Below are 8,098 nucleotides of genomic sequence, written 5' to 3' on the forward strand. Positions count from 1 at the left end.
ACACATTATCTTTCCACAGATCTACATTTTATAATCACTATGCAATGAAAATGTATATATTCTACTACACAGCAAAAACTCCAGTGTTAAATTAACACTCCTGGGAGTGTATATGAGTTAGGGCTGGGCGATTTAAATCGCGATATTGTTATGCGCATCTCGTCAGTAAAGCCGGTTCCTTGATTTAGTAGTAAATCACCATCACCTGCTTTCAGATGAAGCGGCATTTAGGGCTGAGAAGATAATTAAGTGATTCATTTAGTGATGATTGAGCATTATTGAAGACACCTGATGTTAACAAGCAGAATCACTGAAGAAGAAAATCACAAATTGTAAGTTACCATTAAGGTGATGGGAGTTTGCTTAAGTTGGGCTCTAGACCATTATATGTTTACTTTAATAATTACTGTTGTTTGTCTGCTGTTATTGATTTATAACAGTTAAATGAACAAAGTAAAATGTTATCTTATAGTGTTGGTTATGTTTTGACATAATCATACTGTGATCTGAAAAGTGAAACATATTAAGATAGTTTGGTTTAACTTGTTAGCAGCAGTTTTGTGATTCTTCAGCCTATAATTATCAGGACTTTACTTATAATTCAAAATATTTAATAAACATTGCTCTGATCAAAAAGACGTTCAGACATCAATAATCAGCCTGTGAATCTCAACAATGGTGACAATAATAAAGCATGTTGCAGTGTCTGCCACCAATCACAACTCATTAATGGCTCCCATCATGCATTGCGGTATGAATAAATTATGATCTGAATTGTCTATGTAATTTACTTTTCCTCATTGAATATTCTGCTCCTCACCATTGTTGAGATGCATAGACTGAATCTTGACATCTGTGTGTGCCTAAAATAAAGATTTTTTTTTTAAACAAGTTTTAAGAAATCCTTTAAATTATATAAAAAATTCTAGCCATTTATTCAGATTCACAGTTATGCTGTAACCAACAACATAAATCGAAGTCAGAAAGAAAGATCTTAATGAGCTCAGTGATCAAGTTCAAATGATGATTGTCATAATATAACCAACAAAGATCACTTTTTTTCTTTGTTCAACTGGCAGTTTTAACTCAGATACAACCGTCAAACAAAATCTAAAGTACACGTGAAAGGGTCAGAGACCAACTAAAGCAACTACCCATCACAATAATGGTAACTTACAATTTGCGATTTTCTCCTTCAGCGATTCTACTTGTTAACATCAGGTGTCTTCAATAATGCTCAATCATCACTAAATTAATCACTTAGTTATCTCATTAACTTAAACACTCTTGAGTGTGGACTCATACACTCCCAGGGGTGTTAATTTAACACTGGAGGTTTTGCTGTGTACAAAGAGCCGTAGTTAACTGACAAGCGGAGCCATATCGCATTAAATATCGCTGGCGATACGTCCGCGATATTGATGTGATTTGGCTCAGCTTGTCAGTTAACAACGGCTCTTTGTAGTAAATGCCGCTTCATCTGAAAGCAGGTGATGGCGATTTACTACTAATCAAGGAACCGGCATTACTGATGAGATGTGCATAACAATATCGCGATTTAAATCGCCCAGCCCTAATATGAGTCCACACTCAAAAGTGTAAAGTGTTAAAATATGAGTGTTAAATTAACACTCAAGAGTGTTAAAGTTAATGAGATAGGTAAGTGATTAATTTAGTGATGATTGAACATTATTGAAGACACCTGATGTTAACAAGCAGAATCACTAAAGGAGGAAATCACTAATTGTAAGTTACCATTAAGGTGATGGGTGTTTGCTTTAGTTGGGCTCTTGACCCTTATATGTTTACTTTAAGTTTTACTTGTCTGCTGTTATTGATTTATAACAGTCAGATGAACAAAGAAACAATGTGATCTGATGGTGTTGGTTATGTTTTGACATAATCATGTTGTGATCCGTAAAACAAAGCTTATTGAGATGGCTTAACTTGTTAGTTACAGCAGCTCTGTGATTCTACAGCACATGAGTTTCAGTATTTTTCATATAGTCCAAAAATATTTCATAATCATTGTTCTGATCAAAAAGACTTTCAAATGAATTTATTTAGAAACACAGACATCAATAATCAGCCTGTGAATCTCAACAATGGTGACAATAATAAAGCATGTTGCAGTGTCTGCCACCAATCACAACTCATTAATGGCTCCCATCATGCATTGCGGTATGAATAAATTATGATCTGAATTGTCTATGTAATTTACTTTTCCTAATTGAATATTCTGCTCGTCACCATTGTTGAGATGCATAGACTGAATCTTGACATCTGTGTGTGCCTAAAAGAAAGGTTTTTTTTTTTTTTTCAAAACAACTTTGAGAAATCCAAAAGAAATCCTTTGTATTATATCTGAAATTCTGGATATTTATGCAGATTCACAGTTATGCTGCAATCAACAACATAAATCTAAGTCAGATATAAGGATCTTAATGAGTTCAGTGATCATTTTCAAATGATGATTGTCATAATATAACCAACATCATCAGATCACTTTTTTTCTTTGTTCATCTGGCAGTTATAAGATACAACAGCCAAACAAAATTTAAAATAAATGTATAAGGGTCAAGAGCCCGACTAAAGCAAACACTGATCACCATAATGGTAACTTACAATTTGTGATTTTCTCCTTCAGTGATTCTGCTAGTTAACATCAGGTGTCTTCAATAATGATCAATCATCACTAAACTAATCACTTAATTAGCTCATTAACTTTAACACTCTTGAGTGTTAATTTAACACTCATATTTTAACACTTTACACTCTTGAGTGTGGACTCATATACACTCCCAGGAGTGTTAATTTAACACTGGAGTTTTTGCTGTGTATGAATTTGTCCATGACAGGGTGGACATATTTTATGGTTTGCTCGTACACAGCAAAATCCCCAGTGTTAAATTAACACTCCTCAGTGTTTATATGTGTCCACACTACAGGGTGTTAAAAATTAACACTGAAGCAGTGTTGAAGTTAATGAGATAATTAAGTTAACACTGAAGCAGTGTTGAAGTTAATGCAATAATTAAGTGATTAATTAAGTGATGATTGGCTATTAGTGGTGACACCTGATGTTAATAAGCAGAATCATTGACGGAAAGAGAAAAAAAAAAATACAGAAAAAAGAGAAACACAAGAACTACTGACTTCGAGTCATTACACATTGTTGCACTTATTATTACCAGTTTGACTTTATTTCTGTCATACATCGACAAAAGTTCTTGAGATTCAACAGAAGTTTAGACGGTAATGTTTTATGGGATTTTTCTTTTCAAGTTACCATTATGGTGGTCAGTGTTTGCTTTAGTTGAGCTCTTGACACTTTTCATTTATTAATATTAGTTTTTCTCTGGTTGCTACAACTCTGTGTTTATAAAGCACATTTGTTACTGCAAGAGAAAACATGACCTGCTCACAATATGTTTTGATGATAAAAACATTATCATGTAGTGTCCTGATTCACTGATGTCATTCAGACTCTAAATTTTTGACTATATGCTTGATGTCTTGTTTTAGTATTGGTGGTTGTAGCTCTGAGATTTTACAGTTTGAGATCCAACAGCAATATCAAAAATTTTGAAAATACTTTGAGCAAAGAAGTTATTGTGTTTAAACGCACAGACATCAAGAATCAGCATATGAATCTCACCAATGGTGACAATAAACAAACTAGTGACAAACAGATCAACTCTGAACATCACAAAACAAGCTACTAAAGTCAGAACAAAACAATAGCAAAATAAAAGCAAACAGAAAAAAACAATGAAAATTACAGGACAATTCAGCTGCATAATTTATTCATGCTGCAATGCATGATGTCAGCCATTGATGCATTCTGATTGGTGGCTCCCATCATGCATTGCAACATTAAGCAGTTGTATGATTGTCACCATTGTTGAGATTCATATGTAGATTATTGATGTCAGTGTGTGATTTTAAATCCTTCAGATCTTTAAAATATTGCTGGAAGTAGCTACTGCAGTGAAAAATTAATAAAACAATTAGATAACCAGCTTATAATGCTGGGTGACATCATTAAATCAGGTCACTAGTAATTTCATCACTGAAACATAACCTGGGCTGAATTTCCAAAAGCATCTTAAGCCTTACTTGATTGCAGACCAACCGCAACAAATGGTCTATACGATCAAATTAGGCTTGCGATGTTTTCAGGAAACACAGCCCAAATCATAGTTTCTCTTGCCACAACACATATGCTCTATAAGCACAGAGTTGGAGCAGCCAGAGAAATACTAATGTTAAAAAGTAAAGGGTCAAGAGCCCAACTAAAGCAACCACTGACCACCATAATGGTGACATGAAACAAAACATTCCATAAAACATTACCATCTAAACTTCTGTTAAATCTAAATAAGACCGTGTGTAGATGTATGACAGAAATAAAGTCTAACTGGTAAAATAATAAGTGCAATAATGGTTCAAAGTCAGTAGTTCTTGTGTTTCTCTTTTCTGTTCTTGTTTCTCTTTCCTTCAGTGAGTCTGCTTGTTAACATCAGGTGTCACCACTAATGGCCAATCATCACTTAATTAATCACTTAATTATCTCATTAACTTCAACACTGCTTCAGTGTTAACTTAATTAACTCATTAACTTCAACACTGCTTCAGTGTTAATTTTTAACACCCTGTAGTGTGGACACATATAAACACTGAGGAGTGTTAATTTAACACTGGGGATTTTGCTGTGTATATTGTCAGCTTGCAGTTAATTTATCGAGTTTGGAAGACAATAACTAGTCAATAATGTGAATAAAAGGAGGAATTTGATTTCACTATTTCAGATAGCCCGTCGGGCCGGCCGGTTATGCATTTTGGTAGCCCGACTGGATAACACTATAGCCCCAGGACGTCGGGCAGGCGATTTTGCGAGCCCTGTTTACTAGGGCTGGGCGATTTAAATCGCGATATTGTTATGCGCATCTCGTCAGTAAAGCCGGTTCCTTGATTTAGTAGTAAATCACCATCACCTGCTTTCAGATGAAGCGGCATTTAGGGCTGAGAAGATAATTAAGTGATTCATTTAGTGATGATTGAGCATTATTGAAGACACCTGATGTTAACAAGCAGAATCACTGAAGAAGAAAATCACAAATTGTAAGTTACCATTAAGGTGATGGGAGTTTGCTTAAGTTGGGCTCTAGACCATTATATGTTTACTTTAATAATTACTGTTGTTTGTCTGCTGTTATTGATTTATAACAGTTAAATGAACAAAGTAAAATGTTATCTTATAGTGTTGGTTATGTTTTGACATAATCATACTGTGATCTGAAAAGTGAAACATATTAAGATAGTTTGGTTTAACTTGTTAGCAGCAGTTTTGTGATTCTTCAGCCTATAATTATCAGGACTTTACTTATAATTCAAAATATTTAATAAACATTGCTCTGATCAAAAAGACGTTCAGACATCAATAATCAGCCTGTGAATCTCAACAATGGTGACAATAATAAAGCATGTTGCAGTGTCTGCCACCAATCACAACTCATTAATGGCTCCCATCATGCATTGCGGTATGAATAAATTATGATCTGAATTGTCTATGTAATTTACTTTTCCTCATTGAATATTCTGCTCCTCACCATTGTTGAGATGCATAGACTGAATCTTGACATCTGTGTGTGCCTAAAATAAAGATTTTTTTTTTAAACAAGTTTTAAGAAATCCTTTAAATTATATAAAAAATTCTAGCCATTTATTCAGATTCACAGTTATGCTGTAACCAACAACATAAATCGAAGTCAGAAAGAAGGATCTTAATGAGCTCAGTGATCATGTTCAAATGATGAACGTCATAATATAACCAACAAAGATCACTTTTTTTCTTTGTTCAACTGGCAGTTTTAACTCAGATACAACCGTCAAACAAAATCTAAAGTACACGTGAAAGGGTCAGAGACCAACTAAAGCAACTACCCATCACAATAATGGTAACTTACAATTTGCGATTTTCTCCTTCAGCGATTCTACTTGTTAACATCAGGTGTCTTCAATAATGCTCAATCATCACTAAATTAATCACTTAGTTATCTCATTAACTTAAACACTCTTGAGTGTGGACTCATACACTCCCAGGGGTGTTAATTTAACACTGGAGGTTTTGCTGTGTACAAAGAGCCGTAGTTAACTGACAAGCGGAGCCATATCGCATTAAATATCGCTGGCGATACGTCCGCGATATTGATGTGATTTGGCTCAGCTTGTCAGTTAACTACGGCTCTTTGTAGTAAATGCCGCTTCATCTGAAAGCAGGTGATGGCGATTTACTACTAATCAAGGAACCGGCATTACTGATGAGATGTGCATAACAATATCGCGATTTAAATCGCCCAGCCCTACTGTTTACCTTATTAAAAATAGCGATTTTGATGTTATAGTCGTGCCCCAAGCACTCACATTCAAAAGGCAATTTGATCGAAACCGAAAATACAGTCAAACTTAAAAGTGGAGTTTCTGTGGTAATTATGCATTTATATGAAAGTTTGCTTTGGGTAGATTAACAAAAAGACCCTAGGTTGCATTTTGGCGAGAGTTATTCTTTAATATATTTGTGAAATTTCTATCAAAATATTTGAGAATGGAGAAATAAACTGATCTGTTTCAGGAACCACAAATGTACTTAATTCAAATCAATATTATTAATATTTAACACATGAAATTGAGTAAGTTAACCCAATTAAAGTCCACCTGAAATCAAAATTGACCCCATTTACTTTGTTAGCGCATATTATAGTCTTGTTGTGAACAATTAATCCGTGCAAATTAATACATAGAAAAAAATAGTTTGCCGTCGTAATCTTTAATCAAAATCTGAAAAGTCACTTCCGGACTGGAATGGCTCCTTTTCTGATGATGTAGGTTTGACGGCTTGGGTTGAAAACGCTTAACCACTCTCCTCAAACCGTTAGTCTGTAATGAGCGAGAGATGGAGAAGAGGAGCGCTAAAGTAAAACCCTGCCCTCTGTTCAATATTCCCTTTCACTTGGAAATACGTCACAAAACTGGAGAAAAGTCGTTTGCAACTTCTGGTTCACGCGGACTTTAAAACAATGCACCCCACCTGTTTAATCTATAAAATCATTACTGTGCTTTAAATTATTTTATTTAATGCTAAACAACTTTAAGGGTGAGTCACCTAAATGAGTGTCCTGCACAGCAACAACTCCAGTGTTAAATTAACACTCCTGGGAGTGTATATGAGTCCACACTCAAGAGTGTAAAGTGTTAAAATATGAGTGTTAAATTAACACTCAAGAGTGTTAAAGTTAATGAGCTAATTAAGTGATTAGTTTAGTGATGATTGATCATTATTGAAGACACCTGATGTTAACAAGCAGAATCACTGAAGGAGAAAATCACAAATTGTACGTTACCATTATGGTGATCAGTGTTTGCTTTAGTCGGGCTCTTGACCCTTATACATTTACTTTAAATTTTGTTTGGCTGTTGTATCTTAAAACTGCCAGTTGAACAAAGAAAAAAAGTGATCTGATGGTGTTGGGTATATTATGACAATCATCATTTGAAAATGATCACTGAACTCATTAAGATCCTTATTTCTGACTTAGATTTATGTTGTTGATTACAGCATAACTGTGAATCTGCATAAATATCCAGAATTTTAGATATAATACAAAGGTATTCTTAAAAGTTGTTTTTTAAAAAAAAAAAATCATTCTTTTAGGCACACACAGATGTCAAGATTCAGTCTATGCATCTCAACAATGGTGACGAGCAGAATATTCAATTAGGAAAGTAAATTACATAGACAATTCAGATCATAATTTATTCATACCGCAATGCATGATGGGAGCCATTAATGAGTTGTGATTGGTGGCAGACACTGCAACATGCTTTATTATTGTCACCATTGTTGAGATTCACAGGCGGATTATTGATGTCTGTGTTTCTAAATAAATTCATTTGAAAGTCTTTTGATCAGAACAATGATTATGAAATATTTTTGGATTATATGAAAAATACTGAAAATCATGTGCAGTAGAATCACAGAGCTGCTGTAATTAACAAGGTAAGCCATCTCAATAAGTTTTGTTTTACGGATCACAAC

Source organism: Rutilus rutilus, assembly GCF_951802725.1.
Source record: "Rutilus rutilus genome assembly, chromosome: 1".
Taxonomy (NCBI): domain Eukaryota; kingdom Metazoa; phylum Chordata; class Actinopteri; order Cypriniformes; family Leuciscidae; genus Rutilus; species Rutilus rutilus.